This window comes from Balaenoptera borealis (assembly GCF_965194805.1).
Source record: "Balaenoptera borealis genome assembly, chromosome: 6".
Taxonomy (NCBI): Eukaryota; Metazoa; Chordata; class Mammalia; order Artiodactyla; family Balaenopteridae; genus Balaenoptera; species Balaenoptera borealis.
Window position 1 is genome coordinate 114983037 of NC_138863.1, and position 27812 is coordinate 115010848.

A 27812-nucleotide genomic window follows, 5' to 3' on the forward strand; every position below is an offset into this window, starting at 1 on the left:
AAGGGAAAGGAAACCTTTTTCTAAATTTCCTCCATCCCCCATCCCTGCGTTCTCCTGTTACACCGGCCAAAACGGCATCACCTGCCCAACTGTAAATCAACCACGAGCAAGAACTGAAATACTATGATTGTATTAGATCCTTAGAGGAGCCTTAGACCAAGGATCCTCAGTCCTGGCTGCACATTTTAATCACCTGGGATTTGTTAATACCCACTCCAGACCAATTAAATCAGAATTTCTGGGAGTGGAGCCCAAGTATCAGTATTTTTTTGAAGAACTCCTCAGGTATTTTTAATGAGCAGCCAAGGTAGATAACCACTGTTTGGATGAACCAAGTTTTACCACCTGGTGCTGGGTCCGCTGCCTGAGTAAATTCTGGGCTCTGCAGGCAGGAAAGAACGTGGATGGAGGTGGAGGCCGGGTGGGTCATAGTCAGTCCCACGGGCAAGACTCAGAAGATATGAAACACAGGACAGGAAAATGTTCACGGAAAGGAAAGGGGATTAGAGGGAAAGCTGAGGGAGGAGAAAACCATACACTAGGACCAACGAGGGTCTACCTGGGAGGGTATCACAGTATGTAGGGCCCCAGCGTTTATCCTAAGCTCCTTCAGGATCTCACACATCACTACTCCTCCCAGGCCCATCCTCAGCACAGTACCGAGTTTTTTCTCCCGCATCCATGTTACCCAAACAACATGGCAAAAAGGTGGTGGGCCATGGGGGAGGGTAGGAGTAGCAAGAACTTTAGGACAGCAGCCCTAGGGAAACACTTCTTAAGAAATAAAAAAACACTGAAAAGAAACACTCCTGGTTTTGAAACACTCTATGGCCTAACTTTACCTCTGGTCTCCTAGGAAACTCATCCAACTGTATGTGCTCATAAAGACTCTAAATGGGACAAATGCCTCTGTTGGTTCATAGAAAGAGTCCTTAAGAAGACTGTGACTTGAGAGATGTTTCTCTATGGGTATCCTTTCACCTTTCTTTTCTCAGTCTCTCTTATTGACAAATACCAGTGGTATCAGCTTTGGTTGAACACTGGAATCACCTGGGAAGCTTCTAAAAACTCCCATTGCCTCAGCCAATCCCCACACCAGAAATCAGAATCTCTAAGGGACAATCATAGGCATCAATAGTTTTTAAAGCTCCCCAAGCGATTCCAATGTGTAGCCGAAGTTGAGAACCACTATCCTACTTTCAAGATCCAAGTAAACTTGATCTGAGTATGTTCATTAAAAAAAAGTTTCATATGAGAATTCTCATCGATGAATCATGTAGTTGTTGGAGAGTATACCCCCGAAGCATTAAGTTTGTAAGACTGGATGGAAAGTGGTGCCACCTGCACCTTTTTTGGACAACGCAAGATGCCTTTTTCAAAATGATGCTGATAGCTACCAACGTGACACAAGCCTCAGAGAGAAGATGAGGCAGAGGTGGGAGTCTGTAGCCTGCCTGCTCAGGACAGGCCCTAACTCAGGTTTGACATCTGTTAATAGGGTAGCATAAAGAGAAAATGATTTTGAACACAGGATGCAAGGAGAAGGGCGTGAAGTGCCATTACCGATGACCCCAAAATTTATAATAATTGAGCCCATTAGTCGTATCCGTTTATTATTTGTAATGCCACTCTGCATGTTTCCAGGAAGGGGTGGCCACCTTTTGAGGCAATTGGGGTCACTCAGGCAGCTGGGGAACTGGGGGACATTCATTTGGTGCAAAGGCAGCTGGGCCCTCATTGTCAAGGAGTTTAATCTGCAAACTCACGAACGCAGCTGCTTTCCCTCCAGCACAGATAATCACTTTCATCGGGAGGAACTCCCACTTCGGCCACTTTGGGTCAGCTGGGAAGATAAATAGCTTCCTGACAGGTTGGGTTTCCCGTCTTCTCATAGCAATGGATTTTTTTCCCCCCCAAAGTAAAAAGGGCTCCGTTCGGGGCTGTGGAAGGATGAGCCCCTTCCGTGGATCTGACACTTCATGTTAGAATCGCTGGGGAGCTTTTACAAATCCTGATGTGGACGCCAGGCTGCATCCCACACCAATTATAGCAGAATCTCTGGAGGTAGGACCCAGGGCCCGGGGCACTTGTTGAAGCCCCCCAGGTGATGCCCACATGCAGCCAAGTTTGAGAACCAGGAAGCCAGGGGCGTGATCCCCAACCCCCCAGGCTACCATTAGGATCCCCCGAAAGCTTTTTGGTTTTGCCACACTGCACAGCTTGTGGGATCTTAGTTCAATCCCCCCCCCCTTCCCCGACCCCTGGAACTTTTAAAATTACCAGCGCCAGCATCCCCCTCCCAGAGACGCTCATCTAATTGGCCTGGGGTAAGGCCTGTGCGTCGGGATTTTTGACGTTCCCCCAGGTAGGACACACACAAGCAGGAGAATGAGAAGCACAGCTGGAGGGTGGCGGCTGATCACGGCTAGATGGTGGTCAACCTCACTGTGTCTTGGCCCAGCTCAGAGTCTCCCAGGGAACTTGGGTCGAGGCTTCATCCTTCCTTGATGAGCCTGGGCCCCTGCCTGCTTTATTAGCACTCCTGGTGACTCTCATATCCATCCTCACAAGGTGGTGGAGGCACGGTCCAGCCAGATCTCTTTTTGTGAGATGTGTGCCCCTGAGCAGTTTCACATGCCTGAACTTTTGTAAGCTGGATGCTAATTTTCAGTGCTAAGGGAAGCATCCATTTGAAAGACAACCACAGCAGAGAGATCTTCGGTAAAATTAAGAATCTGTGTATAGTCACCCACTCTCAACATGTGGTCTGTTTTCAAACTCCACGTTCTGAGCTAGTGACGCTTCTTTGCGTCTGTGTTTGCATTCCTATGGTCTAAACTCTCCTTTTAAAAATGAGCTCCAGGGCTTCCCTGGTGGCGCAGTGGTTGAGAGTCTGCCTGCTGATGCAGGGGACACGGGTTCTGGTCCTGGTTCTGGGAAGATCCCACATGCCGCGGAGCAACTAGGCCCATGAGCCACAATTACTGAGCCTGCGCGTCTGGAGCCTGTGCTCCGCAACAAGAGAGGCCGCGATAGTGAGAGGCCCGCGCACCGCGATGAAGAGTGGCCCCCGCTTGCCACAGCTATAGAAAGCCCTCGCACAGAAACGAAGACCCAACACAGCCGTAAATAAATAAATAAATAAAATAAAAATACGTTTTTTTAAAAAAAAAAAAAAACGAGCTCCATCTTAACCTCATCTCTGGAATCAGAGCCAACAAGGGCACTTCATGCAGCGGGACCCATTTTATAACAGCGGGGTCAGAGGACAGGGCCACCTTCGGGGGGGCGGCATACACTGCTCTGCCAGGCCTTTATCGAGCGATGCGGCTTCTTCCACGGGGAGCCTTTTCCCTTGTGTTATGTTCCCATTTGTCGTGTAACGATGAGCAATGTCCTAACAACATATACCTTGAAGTCTTTTGCCTGAACAACCCAATGCGCTTTCAACTCTGTTTTTCTGCTTTACTGCATGAGCTTGTTAGAAGGTTAGAGATGGATGAATGAATTCATTCTCCACACACTGAGTGCCTACCGTGTGCTGGGTTTTGGCGCTGTGTAAATGGGAGATAGTCCCTGCCATCAAGGGGCTCACCTAATGGTGGGGACGGAGAAACGTGTTGGCGTGGAGGAAGCCAGGTGCTAGGAGGCACCTAGCCTGGGGCGGGGGGGAAGGTGTCCCAGAAGGCTTTGTGTAAATGATGACATCTGAATAGGATATCAAGGCACAGAGAGTGCAGTTGGCCAGCTGGGGTGGGGATGGGATGGGGGTGGGGTGGGGTGAGGGACAGCTTGCATTCTGGACAGAGGACCACATCTGTGCATGTGCAGAGGACCACATCTGTGCATGTGCAGAGAGCCTCGAGGATGCCTGGGGAGGTGGATCAGGATGGCCCGGGTAAGGGGCCTTTTATGGACCCACACGAGATAGGGCTGGAGAATTAGGCAAGGTCAATCATGAAAGCTTTCCTTACAACACATCAAAAAAAAGGGCTGCATAACACACCAAAGAATTTTTCCAAAGGCAATGGAACGTCATTGAAGGATCTGTGAACAGAGGTTCAAACATAATCCAATTTGAGTTTGAAGGAAAATACTTCAGTGGCGGCGTGGAGGATGGATTTGAGGGAGAAGGGACAAAAGCCGTGGCTCTTAACGTTGACTGCACATTGGGATCCTCGGGGTCCCACCTCCTGACATTCTAACATAATCGGTTTGGGATGTGTCCCAGGCATCCGAATTGTTCAAAGTTCTCCCAAGGATTCGGATGTGCAGTAGGGGGTTGAAAGCCACAGGTGTTTGCAGAGTGGTCAGGTGGAGGCGAAGGCAGTAATCTGGGTGGTGGAAGGATGGTACACTGGTTCACATACTAGGGCAGCAGCGGAAGGGGGCAGAGAACAGGACCACTGCTAATGGCAGGGGAGGCAAGGAGAGGAGACATGTATAACTCTCAAGTCTGGGGTTGAGAGAAGGGGAGGGTAGAGGTATGATTCACCTAGAGTGGGACTCAGCAGGAAAAGTAGGTTTAGGAGAGAAGAGGAAGAATCAGGTCTATTGGAACAGCTTTGGATAACTGTTTAATAACCATAATTTGTTCATTTTTTTCCTTTTTATTGCAGTATAGTTGATTTACAATATTGCATTAGTTTCTGGTATACAGCAAAGTGATTCGGTTATATATAATCTATATATTCTTTTTCAGATTCTTTGCCATTATAGGTTATTATAAGGTACTGAATACAGTTCCCTGTGCTACATAGTAGGACCTTGTTGTTTAGGAAAAATCAGTTTTTAGAATGTGAGAAAGATACATACAAAGATATGACCAATATAGAAATGGGGCTGGAGGGCTGGATTCCTGTCAACAGCAGAGAAAGAGAGGTTCAAGTCCCAGGTGTGGGTGATACACCAATGGAGACGAGGCTGTCATACAGAGGGCAATAAGTCAGAAAGAGAAAAACAAATATGGTATACTAACGCATATATGTGGAATCTGAAAAAAATTGGTATAGACGATCTTATTTACAAAGCAGAAATAGAGACACAGATGTAGAGAACAAACATATGGATAACCAAGGGGGAAAGGGGAGGTGGGTGGGATGAATTGGGAGCTTGGGATTGACATATATGAACTACTGATACTATGTATAAAACAGATAACCGAGAACCTACCGTATAGCACAGGGAATTCTACTCAATGCTCTGTGGTGACGTAAATGGGAAGGAAATCCAAAAAAGAGGGTATTATATGGTATACGTATAGCTGACTCACTTTGCTGTACAGCAGAAACTAAAACAACATTGTCAAGCAAGTATACACCAATAAAAATTTTAAAATAAATAAATTAATAAAACCAATGGAGGCTGTTCAGGGTTAGAAGAGAATAAGGCTGAGACCAGGACCCTGGTAAACTTTAACTGGTAAGGACTGGGAGTGAATCCCTGGATGGGGTTAACTTCGGGCAAGCCATTTCAGCGGAGGGGGGAAGCCAGAGTCAGATGGTGGTTGTGTGCAGAGAACAGCTGAGAAGGAGAGAAACAGTGAGCGTGGGCTTGCTCTTTGGAGTAATCAGGTTGTGAGGGGAAGGTGGGAGGTCAGACCGTAGCTAGATGGAGGATTCAAGTTCAAGGCCACTTTCTCAGTAGGGGAGAGGGTGAGAAAGGAGAGCCTTGAGGGTGTTGATAGTAGAAGAAACAAAGCTGGGAAGGAAGGAGCGGGAGATACATGAAAGAGGGGAGTGATGGATGAATGGAGGGCCCACAGGAGGCCACAGGGAAGAGGGGATGCCTTCCACAGCACAGAGGAGGGTTCAGCGTTGGGCGGAGGGAAGAACGCCTCTGCCCAGGAGTTAAAGGGGAAAGGAAAAGCAGGAAAAAAGGCAGGTGGGTTCTGGGTGGGGAGAAAGGCCAACCTTAAGAAAAATTCCATCTGACAACCTCTCTTTTCTCTATGAATTAAAAGGCAGGACTCTGCTGAGGCCATGATGGCAGGTGGTGGGTGGGAGATTTGAGGAAAGCAGTAAATATTTAGTATCACTGCTGTTGGGACTGGGAGAGGGGGCTGGCTGAGGGTTGCAGGCAGCATTGGGAGCCCAGCGGGGGCTGGGAATGGTGCAGATGCTCTAACCAGTATGAAGGTGGGGAAAGCCGAAACATACCAGGCTGCAGGAATCAGCCCATGGTGATAGGCTCTTGCCCGCCCCATTCACCCCTTCCTTCATTCCACCCCTACTTTTATTCCTATGTTCCATGCTCACCACTTCCCTACACGAAGTGTGGGCTCAAGCCAGCAACCTGAGCATCAGGCAGGAACCTATTGGAAATGTCTGATCTCAGGAGTCACGCCAGACGTCCTGTAACAAGATCCCCAGGTGACTGGAATGCACATTACATTTGAGAACCACTGCTCTAGTCTTTTCCAACTACAGTTCTCGCTGCCTTGCCAATAGGCCATGAAGTTTGTGTGCTCAGCTTGGAACACTCGTCCCTCATGCTTTCTAGACAATTCTCCTCTGTTAAGACTGTGTGTCAGTCTTACCTTCTCTCTGACTTTTCCAAGGCCCTGCTGGGAAGAGCTATTTGCTGCCTCGAATGTGATTCCATAGACCTCATCTGAGGGCCGCCATGTTGCTTTCCCTTATCCTCAGCACCCAGCACAGTGCCTGGTACAAAGCCAGTGCTCTGTAAGGTGCCTGAGTATCCACTGAATGAAACCCAGGCCCCAATTCTCAGCTCCATGTCCCAACCCATGCCCCTGACCATTTTCTGCACATGGAAAGTCATGCCTTTTTAAAAAAAAAATAAACAGTGCTATAAATTAAGCCCCAAATTCCTCACCTTGCATTTGCCTGATATGACCCCAAACCCTGGGAAAGCATTGGGCTTGTTGTTTTCTATAAAAATTTTAAAAACCATATCTCACTTTTTCAAATTACATGTCACATAAAGCTCAGGTCTCAGGTCCCAACCTTGGGCAGGCTCTTTTCCCAAGTGGCTATAAAGAAATGCAATGTTTCAAAACATCAGTTGCCCTGTTACTTAATGTTCCAAGTGTGGAAACCCTCTCTACTTATTTCTTAGTAGGAAACCTATTTTCTAATAAAGCAAGGAAAGTCAACTAAATTACAAACATGTATGGCCTTTCAATCCACTCTGTATTTTCCTGGGTATGAAAATGAGGTCTTTTTTTAATCCCTTTTTTTCTATCCCTTTTTTCCATTTTTATGCCCTGTTTTCTATCCCTTTTGGAGCTTGACATATAGTTGGTGCTTAACAAATGTGCTTCTGATCAATTGAAGAGGAACTATTTCCCTACTTTAACTTTCACAACTAAATTGGACCAAGAAATATATTGATTGTGGGGCAACTTGCTGAGTCACCTGCTAAATGTTTATTTCCTCCTTCTAGGTCTGCCCAGACCTTCCAGAGTTATCCTTTCCAAAGCTGGGATTTATGGCTGACCATTACTGCTTAATACCGGCTGTACAATTAAAATAAGCAGGAGCCTTGGGAAGCAGAGAGAAACCCAGGAGCCTTGGGAAGCAGAGAGAAACCCGGGAGCCTTGGGAACCCAGGAGCCTTGGGAAGCCAGGAGCCTTGGGAAGCAGAGAGAAAACAGAGAAATCCACCCCAATACAATCTCAAACTCATCACCTTATTAATCACGTTAGGCCCTGAAGAAATAATTTTTTTGGCCCTTAAACATTCCCAGAAACGCTAATATTCAGGATGCTTCCCTCCCCACCCCCATCGCATTTGGCCCTGCCAGGCACACTCTGTGTAGGAAAGGATTTTGATTTGTGTCAGTAATGTTGCCTTAGAAATTGCAAACATTTAGAAATGCACAGAAAAAAAAAAAAAAAAAAGCATGTGCCATTAAAAATGGGAATTTAAGAGATTCAGAGTCAGTCTACAAGTGACCCACTTCAGACCTAGGGACACATACAGACTGAAAGTGAGGGGATGGAAAAAGATATTCCATGCAAATGGAAATCAAAAGAAAGCTGGAGTAGCAATACTCATATCAGATAAAATAGACTTTAAAATAAAGAATGTTACAAGAGACAAGGAAGGACACTACATAATGATCAAGGGATCAATCCAAGAAGAAGATATAACCATTATAAATATACATACACCCCACATAGGAGCACTTCAATACATAAGGCAACTGCTAATAGCTATAAAAGAGGAAATCGACAGTAACACAATAATAGTGGGGGACGTTAACACCTCACTTACACCAATGGACAGATCATCCAAACAGAAAATTAATAAGGAAACACAAGCTTTAAATGACACAATAGACCAGATAGATTTAATTGATATTTATAGGACATTCCATCCAAAAATAGCAGATTACACTTCTTCTCAAGTGCACATGGAACATTCTCCAAGCTAGATCACATCTTAGGTCACAAATCAAGCCTCAGTAAATTTAAGAAAATAGAGATCATATCAAGCGTCTTTTCCAACCACAACACTATGAGATTAGAAATAAATTACAGGGAAAAAAACATAAAAGACACAAACACATGGAGGCTAAACGATACATTACTAAATAGCCAAGAGATCACTGAAGAAAGTCAGAGGAAATCAAAAAATACCTGCAGACAAATGACAACGAAAACACAACAATCTAAAACCTATGGGACGCAGCAAAAGCAGTTCTAAGAGGTAAGTTCATATAGCGATAAAATCCTACCTCAAGAAACACGAAAAATCTCAAATAAACAATATAACCTTACACCTAAAGGAATTAGAGAAAGAAAAAGAAACAAAACCCAAAGTTAGTAGAAGGAAAGAAATCATAAAGATCAGAGCAGAAATAAATGAAATAGAAACACAGAAAACAATAGCCAAGATCAATAAAACTAAAAGCTGGTTCTTTGAGAAGATAAACAAAAATTGAAAAACCTTTAGCCAGACTCATCAAGAACAAGAGGGAGAGGACTCAAATCAATAAAATTAGAAATGAAAAAGGAGAAGTTAAAACAGACACTGCAGAAATACAAAGCATCCTAAGAGACTACTACAGGCAACTCTATTCCAATAAAATGGACAACCTGGAAGAAATGGACAAATTCTTAGAAAGGTATAACCTTCCAAGACTGAACCAGGAAAAAATACAAAATATGAACAGAGCAATCACAAGTAATGAAATTGAAACTGTGATTAAAAATCTTCCAACAAACAAAAGTCCAGGACCAGATGGCTTCACAGGTGAATTCTATCAAACATTTAGAGAAGAGTTAACACCCATCCTTCTCAAACCCTTCCTAAAAACTTCAGAGGAAGGAACACTCCCAAACTCATTCTACAAGGCCACTATCACCCTGATACCAAAACCAGACAAAGATACTACAAAAAAGAAAATTACAGACCAAAATCACTGATGAATATAGATGCAAAAATCCTCAACAAAATACTAGCAAACAGAAACCAACAACACATCAAAGGATCATACAACATGATCAAGTGGTAATTATCCCAGGGATGCAAAGATTCTTCAATATACGCAAATCAATCAATGTGATACACCATATTAACAAACTGAAGAATAAAAACCATATGATCATCTCAATACATGCAGAAAAAGCTTTTAACAAAATTCAACACCCATTTATGATAAAAACTCTCCAAAAAGTGGGCACAGAGGGAACCTACCTCAACTTAATAAAGGTCATATATGACAAACCAACAGCAAACATCACTCTCAATGGTGAAAAACTGAAAGCATTTCCTTTAAGATCAGGAACAAGACAAGGATGTCCACTCTTGCCACTATTATTCAACATAGTTTTGGAAGTCCTAGCCACGGCAATCAGAGAAGAAAAAGAAATAAAAAGAATACAAATTGGAAGAGAAGAAGTATAACTGTCACTGTTTGCAGATGACATTATACTATACATAGAAAATCCTAAAGATGCCACCAGAAAACTACTAGAGCTAATCAGTGAATTTGGTAAAGTTGCAGGGTACAAAATTAATGCACAGAAATCTCTGGCATTCCTATACACTAACAACAAAAGATCAGAAAGAGAAATTAAGGAAACAATCCCATTCCCCATTGCAACAAAAAGAATGAAATACCTAAGAATAAACCTACCTAAGGAGGTAAAAGACCTGTACTCAGAAAACTATAAAACACTGATGAAAGAAATCAAAGTTGACACAAACAGATGGAGAGATATACCATGTTCTTGAATTGGAAGAATCAACATTGTGAAAATGACTATGCTACCCAAAGCAATCTACAGATTCAATGCAATCCCTATCAAATTACCAATGGCATTTTTTACAGAACTAGAAAAAAAACCTTAAAATTTGTATGGAGACAGAAAAGACCCCGAATAGCCAAAGCAATCTTGAGGGGAAAAAAACGGAGGCGGAGGAATCAGACTCCCTGACTTCAGACTATACTACAAAGCTACAGTAATCAAGACAATATGGTACTGGCACAAAAACAGAAATATAGATCAATGGAACAGGATAGAAAGCCCAGAGATAAACTCATGCACCTATGGTCAATTAATCTATGACAAAGGGGCAAGGGTATACAATGGAGAAAAGACAATCTCTTCAATAAGTGGTGCTGGGAAAACTGGACAGCTACATGTAAAAGAATGAAATTAGAACACTCCCTAACACCATACACAAAAATAAACTCAAAATGGATTAAGGACCTAAATAAGACCGGACACTATAAAACTCTTAGAGGAAAACATAGGAAGAACACTCTTTGACATAAATCACAGCCAGATCTTTTTTGACCCACCTCCTAGAGTAATGGAAATAAAGACAGAAATAAACAATGGGACCTAATGAAACTTAAAAGCTTTTGCACAGCAAAGGAAACTATAAACAAGATGAAAAGGCAACCCTCAAGAATGAGAGAAAACATTTGCAAACAAATCAACAGACAAAGGATTAATCTCCAAACAGCTCATGCAGCTCAATATTAAAAAAACAAACAACCCAATCAAAAAATGGGCAGAAGGCCTAAAGAAACATTTCTCCAAAGAAGACATACAGATGGCCAAGAGGCACATGAAAAGCTGCTCAACATCACTAATTATTAGAGAAATGCAAGTCAAAATGACAATGAGGTATCACCTCACACCGGTTAGAATGGGCATCATCAGAAAATCTACAAACAATAAATGCTGGAGAGGGTGTGGAGAAAAGGGAACCCTCTTGCACTGTTGGTGGGAATGTAAATTGATACAGCCACTATGGAGAACAGTATGGAGGTTCCTTAAAAAAACTAAAAATAGAATTACCATATGACCCAGAAATCCCACTACTGGGCATATACCCAGAGAAAACCATAATGCAAAAAGACACATGCACCCCAATGTTCACTGCAGCACTATTTACAATGGCCAGGTCATGGAAGCAACCTAAATGCCCATTGACAGACAAATGGATAAAGAAGATGTGGTACATATATACAATGGAATATTACTCAGCCATAAAAAGGAACGAAACTGGGTCATTTGTAGAGACATGGATGGACCTAGAGACTGTCATACAGAGTGAAGTAAGTCAGAAAGGGAAAAACGAATATTGCATATTAATGCATATATGTGGAATCTACAAAAATGGTGCAGATGAACCAGTTTGCAAGGCAGAAATAGAGGCACAGATGCAGAGAACAAGCGTATGGACACCAAGGGGGGAAAGTGGTGGTGGTGGTGGTGGGGTGCAGTGGGAGACTGGGATTGACATATATGCATTAATATGTATAAAATAGATAACTAATAAGAACCTGCTGTATAAAAAATAAATAAATAAAATTCAAAAAAAAAAAAGCGATTCAGAGTCATGGGACCTTTGGTACATCTGGAACAGGTATGTGGATTCCTTCAAATAAGGCAGTGGGGGGATTAACATGTGTCCACTCCCCACGAGGCTCCATCCTAGCACTTTTCATAGATTACCTCATTTCATCTTCACAAAAGACCTGACAAGTGGCTATTGTTAGTCTCATGTTACAGACCAGGTAACTGAGGCTCAGAGAGGCTAAGAAAATCACCCAGAATAAGATAGCTACTAAGGCTACTCAGGATGGCACTCCCACAGGGGTCATGGTCTGCCCACCTCGAAAGCTATGCCTTTTTTTAATTGCACTAAATTGGCATGAATCCTATTTTCTTAGACTCTGTCCTTTATATAACAAAAAAGAAGCATTATGGGATACCCCAAAAGGACTTCCTACCGAAACATCGTATTCCACTTATCTCTCATGGTAATTGAAATTCCCAAATGACTCACTCTTTGGGATCAGGGCCACTGAAGCTCTCTGTTAGGATGACAATGTTTGCTACAACGAACAGAATTCCAAATTAGAAGTCATGAAATGTTTATTAAGTGTGTATTTTACCCAAGGCACCATCATAGATGTCGTGACAAACACACAAAACAATTCTGTACCCTCAAGAAGCTTACAAGCTAAATAGCAATTTTAGATCTAAGCAACAGTTCAAAGTGGTAAACAGCTGTCACCAGCCCCCTACAAGGTGAAGTGCCAAATAAATTTTCTACGCAAATGTCTATAGGCCCTCAGACATTATACCCTTAACAGGAATCCTGGCAGCTCACAAGATGAATGTCACTAAAGTAGTTCCTGTCACCCACCCCGAGGAAATGAGTCTTGGGAAGCCAGAAAGGGCTTTGATGCAGAGGAGCCTCTGTGAGGTTGAACCTGATTAGAACAGAAGCCCTGGAGTAGTCGTTAGAATTGACTGTACAAGTTGGGGGCAGTATGTGAAGGGGGAGAATTCGAAAAGTCCCATTTTGCATCTACCTTTGCCACACAGAGTTGTCTGCACAATTATATCCTGTCACTTTAGCTGTCTCAAAAACATCTCACGCTAGGTAGGAAGAACATCAAGCCTGGCGTTTGACAGTGTTAGCGTACAAAGGACTGGCTATCTGAATCCCCCTGCCATCCCCAGCCCCACCTGGACCACAGCCTTCTCAGAAACACACATGATGAGGAAAGACCTTGCTTAGAGCCAGTGGTGTGCTGGAGCTGGTGTGTTCCAACTAGAGAGAGCTAGCTGTGAAACATTCAGCTATCTGGCGATAATCGGCCATGGTGGGAGCATTTACACTATGGAAATTGGCAAGTTACACCTCAAAGCTGTGTCTTTTTTTTTTTTTTTAATGAATAGTGTCTTTTCTTTTTCTTTTTTAAAAAATTATTTATTTTTGGCTGTGTTGGGTCTTCGTTTCTGCACGAGGGCTTTCTCTAGTTGCGGCAAGTGGGGGCCACTCTTCATCGCGGTGCGCGGGCCTCTCACCACCGCGGCCTCTCTTGTTGCGGAGCACAGGCTCCAGACGCGCAGGCTCAGTAATTGTGCCTCACGGGTCCAGTTGCTCCGCGGCATGTGGGATCCTCCCAGACCAGGGCTCGAACCCGTGTCCCCTGCATTGGCAGGCAGATTCTCAACCACTGCGCCACCAGGGAAGCCCAAAGCTGTGTCTTTTTTGTGCAGAGTTTGCCAGCTCACCACTGCTTAGGGCTGTTCATATACTGTCCTCTCTCTGATTTGTACGTTTACATGAACTCTGTAGCATTCAGCGAGCCTCAAGTTAAGATGATACGCATAATGAATTTCACCATTTGGTATTTAGCTCTGAGAGACCAAGGATGTATTTGCTTTGAAGAAGGTTTTCTTAAGCAGCCACTAGCATCTCTAAACAAATTAGATGAGCGATGGTCAAAGTGTGGCCCTGGAACAGGAGCGTCACAATCACCTGTGAACTCCCGCCGCATCCCAGATCTACTGAATCGGGAACTTTAGGGATGCCCTAGCAACTTGTGTTTTAATAAGCCCTCCAGGTGATTGTAACACACACTGAAGTTTGAGACACCAAACTAGAGTACCCTCTCCCCCAATAGTAAAACCAATCTTTGGCTTCTACCATTTATACATTGTATGCACAATGTACATGCTCACACCATGTAATAAATTATCAGGTACTATATGCTCTATATAACATCTGTGTTGCAGTCAGCCTTCAAGATGGCCTCCAGGGTACCTCCCGGTGTTCATGCACTTATTTTGTCCCCTCCCATAGTGAATCATCAGGGGTCTGTGTGTGACCGGAAATTCTCATGTGTGCCTTCAGAAACTAGGTCATTAAAGGTGTAGCTTTCATTGTGTTCTCTTGGTTACTTGCTCTGGGGGGACCCAGCCACCATGCTCTGAGGACAGAAGCCCATAAGTACAGAACTGGGATACCGAGAGCCAGCACCAATGCCAGCCATGTGAGTGATCCCCCCAGAAGAGGACCATCCAGCCCCAGCCAAGTTTTCAGATGACCGTAGCCCCAGCAGACACAGGACTGCAATCTCACAAGACACCTGGGCCAAAACCACCCAACCAAGCAGCCCCTCCTGAATTCCTGACCCATAGAAACTGTGAGAGGCATAGCACTAAGTTTTGGGGTAATTTGTTACACAGCACTAGATAACCAATACACACTGTACTAAAAGTGCTTAAGGGCAGCCACATGGGGAAGGTTTGAATGGTACAAAGTTGTATGAAGCAAGGTCTTTTCCAAAAAGAAGCTCACTACTTATGTGGGAGATGAGATACATAAGCACTAAAAATAATTGGGGTTTTTTTTTACTTATTATTAAGAGATCACAAGTCTAGAGGGAGAAAATGCACATGCAAACCCTTTGAAAAATGAGTTATGGGGCTTCCCTGGTGGCGCAGTGGTTGAGAATCTGCCTGCCAATGCAGGGGACACGGGTTCGAGCCCTGGTCTGGGAAGATCCCACATGCCGCGGAGCAACTAGGCCCGTGAGCCACAACTACTGAGCCTGCGTGTCAGGAGCCTGTGCTCCGCAACAAGAGAGGCCGTGATAATGAGAGCCCCACGCACCGCGATGAAGAGTGGCCCCCGCTTGCCGCAACTAGAGAAAGCCCTCGCACAGAAACGAAGCCCCAACACAGCCATAAATAAATAAATAAATAAACCCAAACGTTAAAAAAAAAAAAAAAAAAAATGAGTTATGCTGCAAAGTCAAGTTTTCCAGCCCCCTTTAAACCCCAGGACAGCATTTTAATCTGTCCCCTTTCTTAACATACTGTATTCTTCCTCAGCTTTTTAAGCAGAGTGAATACAAAGTAATTGCTGTTGATGAGGTAAGGGGTTGTTGTGAACCAGTTATACAGGGCACAAAAGATGTCATTTAGCTGTCAGTGCAGACAACCGGGGGACCCAGGGCTGCATGTCAGTGACTGCCTTCAGCATGCCAGGAGGCTAACAGACAAGACCAGTTTCTGGTTTCTAGAAGTCTTTGTAAATCCCCTCATTCATTCTTCACCACAAACTCATGATTGTCACATCGTCCTAATGAGAAAACTGCAGCTTGGAGCAGATAAGTGGGGTCACCTAACTAATAAGTGACAGAGCCGTGAACAATCTGACTCAGAGCCCAAGCATGTGGCCTCCAAGGAACTCTCACTGGCTTCAGAAAGGTCATTGGTGTCAGCTTGTGTAACATAGTATTTTAAGGCAACACAGGTTCATTGTATAAAATCCCAAAGGTATAAAAGTCATGGTTGGGAGACTGGGATTGACATATACACACTACTCTATGTAATTCCTGATATCATTGAGCTGCTGAATCAAAGCCAAAGCTTCCTACATCCAGAATTCATGTTATGTCAGAAAAAAATGAACCTGTATTCATTCAAGCAATTGTGGTTAGGTTTTTTGTTTCATGCAGCCAAAAGCATTCCTAAATAATACTGATGGTAATATATTACAACCACCAAACTTATAATAACAGAACATGCAGTCGGTGCTCTTCCTCTACATAAAATAGAGGAAACTGCTACAGTAGCTCATTTAATGCTTCAATAAAGCCACCCTCCTAAAATTACACTTGATAAAATCTAGGATAAATGCTGGAAAAGTTCACCCAAACAATCCAACTTAATCAGCATTATAAAAATATTCTGGATGGAAATGCAGCTTGGTATAATAATGGAATGATCACGACATGAATCAGAAACCATAAACTGAAGCTCTAAGAACTACTAATGCTCTCTTAAGCAAGTCACTACTCTTCTCATTTTTCATCTATACAATGAAGAAGTTAAACTGGGTAACCCTGGGGTCCCCTTCAGATTTGATATTCTGTGTAAATTGTGAACTGAAATAAATTATCTTTAAAAAGTCACAAACTTCTTCTGTGGCCTCCTTATTTGCTGGCTGCTTTCCAGCTGCAATAGCTGACCTTCTAATGCCTTGCATCAGTCTGAAAGGACAAATACACCTGCATTTGTCATAAATACATCCAGTCTTTTCAAAGCACTTTGGAACAAAGGTGGAGGCAGTTCATACCATGCAACACCGAGTCCAGATTTTTTTTTCCAGAAGGAAGGTGCCTCCCGTGGTACAGTGTTGTTTGTCGGTATCCAAAGACTGAGCCCTGCCATCTTCCAAAATGGCTGGACCATGGATGAACTGATTGAACTTTTCCCTATCTTCACCCATTGCATGTTAGCTAGTTATCCATTTTCTTTTTTTCATAATTAGCAGGATCTTTTCGTGCTTTTGCCCCTGATCTTTCACTAACGTAAGGCTAAACTCTCTACAATAGATGGCTCTCTCAGTACTTCACCCCGTTATGCTGCTTACATGTTCATTACTGTCCAAGCTACAGTGTTATTTTTCCATGATTTAGCTTGTTTTGTGCTGGGTGGTGAATTCTGAACGAGGCAACCAGGCTGAATAATTTGGTGGGCTTTCAGGAGGATACCCTGATGTCTTTGTATCTCCCTCACCAACTCACACACAGACCCATTCACATGCACAAGGCCTGTCAAAACCCCAGTGCAGAGATGCAGGCATTGTGACAGGTATAGTTGGAGGGCTGGGGAATCAGAAAGCAAAAGGGTACCTCCTGATCTCAGGAGCCTACAGTCAAGTGTCTACAGATACGTGCAGTGAACACTCTACTACAGGGTTACAAGGCAGCGTAGAAGTATGTGCATGGCACCGTAAGCCCTGAGGAGGGCTACTTAACTGAATGCAGGGGGGGAGGGGAGATTCAGGGCAGCCCTCCCCCTAACAGAAGCCCACATGTGGTGAGTTTGGATTGGATAGGATGGTGGGTGTGCTCAAAGAGGGACGGCTGCTGATTTTTCTAACCCCACTTCCCCACCCTTGCCCCTCTTCTCTCTGTTCTCTCCACTTTCCTACCTGCTCTCACTTCCTCAACAGTCTTGGCTTGTGTGGGGAAAGCTGGCATTCTGTAGATGCCACCAGCCAAACAGGCGGCCCTGCTCCCACCAGGCTATCTGACGCCACACCCGGGGCCCACCTCGAACCTTCTCGAACCAGGTGCTTGGTGAAGGAGCCCAGAGGCATCTTCTTACAGCCAAAGGGATTTGTGCTCATAAAATCTGTTTTTGGATTGTTTTACAACACTGTGGAAGCTGGAAACATGGGATCCAAACAACCAAGGCGTCACAGTGCCTTGGCAGTTTCCAAATGAACAGAGTGATGGAGGAGTATCGTGGGACTTTCCAGAAGGGCTGGGAAGAGGCTTGGAGTCCAGAAAAGGGCAAGTACAGAGACTGTGGCCAGCAGGCATGGGGCTGGTGGGAGCCCATCAGGGAACTCACACGCTGTCCTTGATGCTAGTAGCCCTTTAGAGCCGTGGGTCTCTCCCACAGGAACAAGGAAAACGGGGGACCACAGATAAAAACCTTCCAAATGATTAAGGGCTGGTGAATAAGGAAAAGAGGAGAAAGAGAAGCCGAGGGCTTGGTGGTTAATGCCAGTCCTCCTGGGATGCGACGCGCTCTCAGAGAGGGGGCCCCCTCCTCTTCAGTGTTAACAGGATAAGACAGAGAGGGTTTCTCTGAGTACCTGGAATCTCAAGAAGACTTCCTGATGGTGAGTGCTGTTAATGTTCAGATTCTGGGGAGGTGATGTCTCCCCCCTCTCTGAAGGACTTTGAAAGAAAGACCCTAACCCTACCCCTAACCTGGATGGTTTACAGTGGTCCAGCTCAGAGGGAAGGCAGCTAAATGGATGCTTGGGTTCCTTCCAGGCTTCAGATGCTCTATTTCTACCACATGGTGTCTGTCTGGAAGAAGCTGTATGACCTCTAATTCCATCATAAAACCAAGGGTATGTTAAATATATGTTCACTGTAAAACTCCAACCACTCTACTAATACAAACAATTTCCACCTTCTTTCCCTTTTAAACTTAGAAACCAGAGTTCTAATTTATTAAAGACAGAGATATAAATCAAGCAGGATAATTCATTTGGGTCATTTAACATTAGACAATCCCCCCCCCGACCCCCTTAGGAAGTAAACTGACCAACTTGCTTTATTTTTTAACTTGTAAAAATATTTTCTACTATAAACATTTTCAAACATATGGAAAAATAGAGGGGACAGCATAACAAACCCCCATATTCTCATCACCCTGATTCAAAATTAACATGTCTAACAAAATGAGCAATAATTCCTTGCTAGTCAACGTCATCACTTGGCTAGTTCACAGTCAGCTTGCTGAAATCAGCCTCCAGACAAAGACCCGCATTATATTCGATGACATTTGGTGGTTACGTCTCTGAGGTCTTATGCCCTTACTGTTGCGGTGACGTGTAGAACGCCTTACATTCTGAATTTGTCAGTTTGCCTCTTCGTGGTGTCATCTTTTTTTTTTTTTTTTTTTTTTTTTAATATTTTATTTATTTATTTATTTATTTATGGCTGTGTTGGGTCTTTGTTTCTGTGCGAGGGCTTTCTCTAGTTGCGGCAAGCGGGGGCCATTCTTCATCGCGGTGCGCGGGCCTCTCACTATCGTGGCCTCTCCTGTTGTGGAGCACAGGCTCCAGACGCGCAGGCTCAGTAGTTGTGGCTCATGGGCCCAGTCGCTCCGCGGCATGTGGGATCCTCCCAGACCAGGGCTCGAACCCATGTCCCCTGCATTGGCAGGCAGATTCTCAACCACTGCGCCACCAGGGAAGCCCCGTGGTGTCATCTTATTTGTTCCTCTGCTCCCTGCATTTCTAGTAAATGCAGCTTGACTAAATTCAGGTTCAACTTTATTTTGTCAAGAATATTCCCGTCCCTTGCCCCAGCTGCGGCTAAGGTGCTCGGTCCTTCCAAGGACGCGAAGGCCGCGGTGGGGTGAGGCCCTCACTTCATCCAGCGACTAGCACCGTGGCCAGCAGCCCCTGCTTAGCACTCACCCGCCTCCGTCTCGGAGCTGGCCTGCACCTACTCGGCCCTCACCCTGCACGACGATGAGGTGATGGTCACGGAGGATAAAATCAATCCCCGCATTAAAGCAGCCGGTGCAAACGTTGAACCTTTCCGGCCAGGCTATTTGCAAAGGCTTTGGCCAATGTCAGCATCGGGAGCCTCATCTGCAACATGGGGGCAGGTGGAGCTGCCCCAGCAGCTGATGTTGCCCCAGCAGGAGGTCCTGCCCCTTCTACCACTGCTGCCCCAGCTGAGGAGAAGAAAGTAGAAGCAAAGAAAGAAGAATCTGAAGAGTGTGATGATGACATGGGCTTTGGTCTTTTTTGACTAAACCTCTCTGGTAACATGTTGAATGAAAAGCTGAGGTCTTTGCTGGGAAAAAAAAAAGAAAAAATTCCTTAGGTGGTATTGAGTGGTTTGTATTTTAGGGGTCCACGATGACTGGGTAGTTCCTCTCTCAGTGGCGCTATCATTCATGAGTGAGTTCGGGACGTGACAGCCTGACCCCTCCCATGTAAACATCCTCAGCAACCTCTAACTCATGGTTTCATCCACTGATGATCATTGCCTGAACCAATTATTTCACCAGGGATTGAAAAATGGGGATTTTCCATCGTTTTTTGATATTTATGTTCACCTTGCCTCCTTACATATTTTAGGTTCAATGAAGAAGAAATGATACAAAAATATGCATCCGTGGATGTGGATCCTGATACAGGAATGAAGAAACACCTCTCCACTGAAACTAGAGATCCTGATTTGGAAGACAGTGTTAGGAACAAAGGTAGAGACGAAAAGAGTCTGAAATGGGAAACAGGAAGAAGGTTCTTAGATTGGCAGCCATGAGTCTTGGGACCAGGCAGGTTTGCACACTCTGGGCAACTGTCATCCTAGCTATAACCTAAGCCCAGAGAAGCATCTGGCCTTATGGGAGCTGAAAAAAGAACATACAGAATCAAGAATGGAAAAAAAGAGGAAAAGAAGGAGGCATTTCACTTCTGAGTAAAGTCTGGAGACCCCAGGGCATCACTGCAATTAATAGAATTCAAATCCACATGCTTCTGACAGCCCCACTGGGCAACAGGCATGGGTGAGACTCTAGTAATGGAGGCCTGAATGACCTCCCTGACTCCACTCGCTGGGGGCAGTGATGGGCCACTGCCGGCATCTGCAAGCAGCCCTCACATAGGTTGGCGGGGAAGCCCAGTGGGGACACCACCTGCCATCAATGTCCATGGGGAGGGGCTAATGCTCAGAGCACGAGCCTGGTGCGCACCTGCTGCAGCCTCCCTCCTCCGCCTCTCTGCTCCTGAACGCCACCTTCCTTATTTCTCCTTCCAGGGAAACACGATCATCCTCATTTGTTCTGTTCCCTACACAAGCCCACCTGGAGAGCAAACTGATACCATGCTTGCTTACACAATCATCACCCTCTTAGCAGCTGCTTCTGGAGGACCAGGAGGATGGTATGGATAAGTTGTTCCAGCTGCCACTGGGCAGTAATTAGAATTTCCTGCTTATAAAATGTAATTCTGATCACACGACCACTCCGAGTCAGGAAGGAAGGAAAGGCGGGAGAGGGGCAACCTCTAAAGGAAGCAACAATGTTCCGCAGGGGCCTCTCTGTTCAGCTCAGGAGGTTAAAAGGCAAGGGCAAAGGATGGAAAGTGAAACACGCAAGTCAGGATGAATTTTTAAAATATGTGCAGGTCGTGTAGGAATCGTCGCATCCAGAGAAAGACCCCCAATTCACAGAGGTTTATGAGTGATAAAGAAGACAACAGAAGAAGGTTTTTAAATGATATCTGGAGCAAACAGAACAAAGGGAGAGACTCACTGATTGGACGACGTGTGACAAAATTAATAGGGAACACAAAACAGAGTGTTAAAATTCCAACTGGGCTTTTATCTCTCCTAGCAATGAGTCTGCAAATTGGACAGCGTAAAGCTAGTATCCCAGAAGACAACTGAAGTCCTCATCAAGCCAGGAGATAGTAGGAAACCATCAATCTATGGCAATGAGATAGGGTGTCGGATCAGCAAAATTACATTTGGGATGTGGAGGAATATTCCAGAAAAACTTCAGAGAATCTCTTAGTAGCTCCCCCGGGCTCTTGGAGAAGCCAGGAGACAGCAGTTGAGCAAATACCCTAGTTCCAGAAATAGGGGAAGGCTGATTTCCAGAAACTTAGGCAGTTCATCTTGACCTAAGTCCTCCTTAAAAATGTAAAATGGACTGTTAAACAGGTTGTTTGTGAGCATCACAGAAAGACACAACCTGATCTCGTGGCATCGACGTGAATTAACTAAAAAGAAGTCATGTTCTGGACCATTTGTTAATGAGATCCTCAGGGCAAGTACCTTAGAAAGTCACTGTGAAGCTCTTACTTAAGGAAACTGTCCACAGTTAGAGTGAGATGATGAAACCTCCAGGTGGGGATTTGGTCTTGTTGCTTTTCAGTTATGTTAAATAGTAACACAGACAATGGGACTATTAAGGAAACCTCCTTCTATGCATGGGAGGGCAAAGCCTGGTAGACACACAGTCTTAATGAACAGAGCAAACCTCCATCGAATGACTACCCTGTACAGGCTCCAGATGTGACATGCTCTGGGCACCAAAGATGAAGACCTTGTCCTGAATCAAAGATCCCACTGTCTGATACTACAAAGCTACAGTAATCAAAACAGCATGGTAGGCAGAGATCATCTCGGTGCTTTGTGACCACCTAGAGGGGTAGGATAGGGAGGATGGGAGGGAGATATATGTGTATGTATAGCTGATTCACTCTGTTGTAAAGATGTTAAAAATAAATAAATACTTAAACAAAAACAAAACAGCATGGTAATGGCACAAAAACAGACATATGGATCAATAGAACAGAATAGAGAGCCCAGAAATAAACCTACACACACTTACAGTCAATTAACCTTCAACAAAGGAAGCAAGAATATACAATGGAAAAAAGACAGTCTCTCCAGCAAATGGTGTTGGGAAAGTTGGGCAGCTGCATGTAAATCAATGAAGTTAGAACACACCCTCACATCATACACAAAAATAAACTCAAAATGGCTTAAAGACTTAAATGTAAGACATGACACCATAAAAATCCTAGAAGAGAACATAGGTAAAACATTCTCTGACAAAACTTGTACCAATGTTTTCTTACGTCAGTCTCCCAAGGCAATAGAAATAAAAGCAAAAATAAACAAATGGGACCTAATCAAACTTAACAAGCTTTTGTACAGCAAAGGAAACCATAAACAAAACGAAAAGACAACCTACAGACTGGGAGAAAATATTTGCAAATGATACGACCGCCAAGGGCTTAATTTCCAAAATATACAAACGGCTCATACAACTCAACTACAACAACAAAACAAACAACTGAATCAAAAACTGGGCAGAAGACCTAAGCAGACATTTCTCCAAAGAAGACATACAGATGACCAATAGGTACATGAAAAGATGCTCAACATTGCCAATTACTAGAGAAATGCAAGTCAAAACTACAATGAGGTACCACCTCACACCGGTCAGAATGGGCATCATTAAAAAGTCTACAAATAACAAATGCTGGAGAGGGTGTGGAGAAAAGGGAACCGTCCTACACTGTTGGTGGGAATGTAAGCTGGCACAGCCACTATAGAAAACAGCATGGAGGTTCCTCAAAAAACTAAAATAGAGTTTCCATATGATCCAGCAATCCCACTCCTAGACATATATCCAGACAAAACTATAATTCAAAAAGATACCTGCACCCCTATGTTCATAGCAGCACTACTCACAATAGCCAAGACATAGCACCCTAGTCTGGGGGATCAGAGAAAGCTTCCCTGAGTAATGTGTGTTGAGAAATGAGAAGGTATAGGCAAGTGGGGACTTTGAAAGACACGTAGGCATGGGAATTAGGCTGCATAATGATAGCAGTAGTAGCAACGACAATAACAACAAAATCCAAAAGTCACTGCTATGCCTTGGGGACTGACTCTATGTTCTGCTAAACACTACATACCTCTATTTGGCCCTCACGCTCTCTATTTTGCAATTGAGGAAACTGAGACTCAGCAAGGTTGAGTAATATATGCAAGGCCACACAGCTGCTAAATTGAGGAGCTGACATGTAGCAAGAGTGTAAGAAGACAGAAAACTTACATTTGCTGGCTTAGCAGAATTAAATGCCTTGCACTTGACTATTTTCTAAACAACACACTTACAAACACATATTTATTCACTAAGTCTATCCATTAAACATCTAATCCAGGGCACTATTCTGAGCTCAGAGAAGATGGTCTAACTCCCAAGGCAGATGGACCTTTAGCTAAATTTACAGCCAATTAGGGCTGGGAGCCAATAGCATTTCTTCCTATGGAAAGATAGGTACGTGTTCCATCAGAATATTATTTAATGGCAAGACCCCAAGTGGAATGTTCTAGAAGACCTTTAGCAATGGTGCACTGCATGTTATTTAAACTAAAAACAACACTGTGAAAAACTGCACTTCAGTACAAGCCACAGAGAACACGCCGAAGAGAACTGGCCGGCTGAAAAGGAGACATGATGATTGAAATATTTTCCAGACTATTACATCCTGGAAGGGTTTAAACAGAGAGAAGAAAGACAGGGAAGGGGAGGAGGATGATTTAGGGTGTTTCATTTAAGAACAACAGGATTAAATTAACCTTGTGGGGTGGGGGGTGGTAACAGCAGAGGGTGGTGGAGAGAAATACTATGCAAGATGTGAGAAGCTTCCCAAAGGAGAGGTATGCTGGGCTGCAGAATTTTCCAGCCCAGCAAAACAGGCAAAGCCATCTACAATTAAAGTCATTTACAAGCAAACCTGACAAACTGCTGAGAAAATATAATACAGGCTGAGTCCTAGTTTTAGGAACAGACAAACTAATATCCCTAAATTGGGAAAAACTGACTATTCCTTGAGATTTGTTTTCTTGCATTTTGTCAGTCTCATTGCCTCAACTTTAAAACAAATATCGACAAGTAAGTTCCCCAACTTGGTGTACGGGTGTCATTGCGATTATAGTTCTAATAAAATTTCAACCCAGAGAAGAGCTGAAATACACATTTTTGAATGTCTATTAACTGAACTATTATATTAATAAAGCCGACTTCTTAATCCTAGTTTACTTATAATTTTCAGTCAGGCTGCAGAAATTCTAAATTACACAGAGCAGCCAAAAGATGAAAAGAAAACTTGCAGAATTAAAACCCAGCAGACCTAAACATTTATTGACTTCTCAGCATACTGAGAAAAATCAAAGGTTTGCTTGTGGGGGAAAGGGTGGGCGTGACAGGCCCAGCTTTGCCAGCTCTGGAAATTATCTATAAACAGCCTCAACCATCCTCACTGCTTAGCTATTTTCAGAGCCAACACCCAGCTCCTGGTACACACACCAGAATCACTGTTTGTGCATTGCTGCCCCCTGCTGGACATATGGAACTCATTTTGTCCAGGGCCCAAGGAAATGCCATTTGTAAATTTCAGTTACTTTTCAATTCCCTTCCTCCCATCCGCCCACCTGCAATAGCACTCTCCCCGGAGGACTCTGTTAGGAGACAATCCATCTGAGCTAATGGGCAAACGTCCCTTATGATGCAATTAGTGGGATTCCTCCTACTGTGACCCCAATGACCCTCCATCAGCGTGGCTCACCGGAAGCAGTGGAAAATATGAAACACACCGTCTTGCTGCTCCAAGGACCGCTTTATGAAAATATTCTGTTGAATTAAAATTAATTCAAGCCCTAGTGGTTTTTCTTCTCAGAGGATCCAGGGTCAGCCAAAATGTCAGCCAGCCCCTCCCTCCCTTCGTTTGATATTTATATATGATGCCTCCCTCTTAGTGGAGAGGCTGCTGCATCCCTGGAAACCAACCCACCTCAAATACCTCTAAAGATGCAGGTTCTGCCCGAGCTCCAGAGCCCCCTGAGCTGCCAACAGACCAACATGCTAATGTCCACTGAGGCCTGCTGGGACTGGTCTGGGTCTTCATTTTTATAGCCAGGCTCCTGGAAAGTGGCATGCTATGGAAAGAGTGGAGGGAAGGAAGAAAAGGAATTTCACTTGGGCTGACTACATCTTCATTGTACTGGGTGGTAGGAATCCAAGGGTTGATAAGCTATCTGCCGCTCTTAGTGAACACAGCGGTCAGTTCTCAGCGTCTTATCCACGTCAACTGTGCTGGCCAAGTCTCAAGTCTCAGTCTTAACAAAACCCCTTCCAGCAGCCCCTCCCATTGTGTTTGTCCCTCTGGGTTTCTCTGCCCCACCCCATATGCCCAGTTATAACCCTTGGCCTGTGTGCCCTGGGGTGGGAGGCCTCTTGCTATAAAGCAGTGGTTCTCAAAATTCACTGGGAACTCGTCACAAATGCAAACTCCTGGGCCCCAGCCCAGGCCTAATGATTTAGAAACCCTGGGTTGGGGCTCAGCAATCTACATTTCACAAGCCCTCTGGGAGATTCTGATGCTCACTCAAGCTCGAGAACTGGCTACCAACGTCTTCCATCTTTCTCCACGCACCTACTCCCAGCCAAACCTGACTCGTGGCTGTGACTTGTTAATGCTGATGGGGGAAAAATGTAAAAAGTCTGATCAACTGTTCTTGAGCCCATTATTGATGCTGACGGCCTATTCATCCTCGGAAGCCTTGATGATTGGGAAACCTCTTGGGAGAGCTTCCCATAATCCTCAAGACTTTGACCAGGAAAACAGATCATTCCCTCTCCCCTGTGTGAGCCCTCCGTACTGGGTGCCTACAGTCATCACAGAGCGTCACTGCCCCTTGTCACGCAGAGTGTAGTCCTGGACCAGCCTCATCTGCATCCCCTGGAACCTTATTAGAAATGCAAGATCCCAGGCCTTATCCCAGACCTGCTGATCTGAATCTGCCGTCTTCTTGTTTTACAGGGTGGGGGTGGGGAAACTGAGGCTCAGAGAGGTTAAAGAATTTGCCAAGGTCACATGACAGCCAACTGGTGGATTTGGGATTAGGACCCAAGATTGCCTGTGTGCATCTGGCCCTGTAGATTTTCTTTTCTACCACATTCCCTCTCATTCATTTCACTGTGCCGTCTTTTCTTCTATCAGATACTAATAGTAACAGTCACAGAGAACATTTATGATTTCCTTTGTTCCAGGCATTGCTCTCGGTGCTTTGCATGTACGGTCACACTGAATCTCCCAATCTACCCTATAAGGAAGATATTCCTATGTCTCTGCTTTGCTGATGAAGACACCAAAGCCCAGAGGACAGTAGAACAAACAAAAACAGAAACCCTGTCCAATCGCTCTGCCTCCTTCACAGATGGCTGTGCAATCAACGAGATTAAAAGTTCAAGCCCTCTGCACACACCCAACCCCAAACCACCCTGCCCACCCCTGCCTTGTCATCTTCAGGGGTTACCCACACACCTGCTCCTTCCCCTCCCCCTGGGTTTTCAGTCCGCACAACTGGCTCAACTGCATCCTTTTCCTTAGCTTTTCAGCGACGTTGAATGCTGTCACTGATGAAGGAGAGAGACACTGGTGTGGATAAGAGAAAACCATGGAATATCCAAAATGTGTTTTTTCTGCCCTATAAATATGGGATATGATTTAAATTTTCCAAAAGGTCTATTTTCCCAAGTCTGGCTCAGTTTCCTTAAAGAAGAAGCCCATGTTTCCTGAGTTGACCCCAGTTCACAGAGGGAAAGGGGTGTCCAGGAGAGGCTGAGGGGCAGGGCAGGGTGGTCACACCAGAGATGCCACCAAGCAGATAATCACAGGGCGCCCTGGGCGCTGGCTACCCGCGCGGGAGCACTGCCAGTTAAAGTGAGCCCCTGGTTTTATAGGGATTCTTTTCTTTTCAAAGGCAGCTCACCTGGAGGAAAGAATCCAGCCTCAACTCAATTTCAATTTCACGCAGCACTCCGGAGTGAAAGGATGTGGGACCCTACTCACCGGTCAGCCAGGAAACTGGCAGCTCTCAGCGGGCGTTTCGCAGCTTCACAGCGGTGGCCGCGAGATTGCCTTCAATAGCGCACCTGCAGGGGTGGGCAGCCTAGGCGGCCAGACCAGGGCTGTTTCGACACAACACGCTGAAATCAAAATGCTCCTTGGCTGGTTTCTCCCCACGTGGCAGACGGGGGTCTATCCGCAGGAGTCGGGTGGGGACCGTGCGGGAAGGAGGAGAAGCGGAGGAGCCGGTAGGAGTCAGGCCAGAGGGACCCCTCCTTGCCCCTGTGAGATGGGGATGGCGGGTCTTCTCCATCCTGACCCCCCTCCTCCCCTTTAATTCTCCAGGGCCTTGGGGCTCATGCTGCCTTCCTGTTCTCACAACAAACTCTCTGGCAGCCCTTGCTATCAGCTTTAGCAGGCCTTAATACTGAATTCTAACTTTCATATTTTACAGTGGAAATAAAAGATTTCTGCACGTTAAAGGAATTTTCACCACCTTGAGAATGGGGGTGCAAGGAAGAAGGGCGGGGGATGGCGGTACCAGAAGTGTGAGGGATGGGTGTGGAGAGGATGTAGGTGAGGCGTAGGGACATGGAATT

At 44.8% G+C, this 27812-nt stretch overlaps 1 protein-coding gene and 1 pseudogene across 2 annotated transcripts in view; one reads left to right on the forward strand and one right to left on the reverse strand.

The window, feature by feature from the left end:
- The window catches only part of GPR39 (G protein-coupled receptor 39), a gene marked incomplete at its 3' end in the record, with an annotated part of 234185 nt that overhangs the window by 96289 nt on the left and 110084 nt on the right, over nucleotides 1–27812 (reverse strand). The window lies entirely within an intron of this gene.
- Nucleotides 17536–19624, forward strand: LOC309630919 (large ribosomal subunit protein P1 pseudogene; annotated as a pseudogene). Its single transcript has 2 exons — nucleotides 17536–17596; nucleotides 19206–19624. The product of its transcript is annotated as a large ribosomal subunit protein P1 pseudogene (transcript).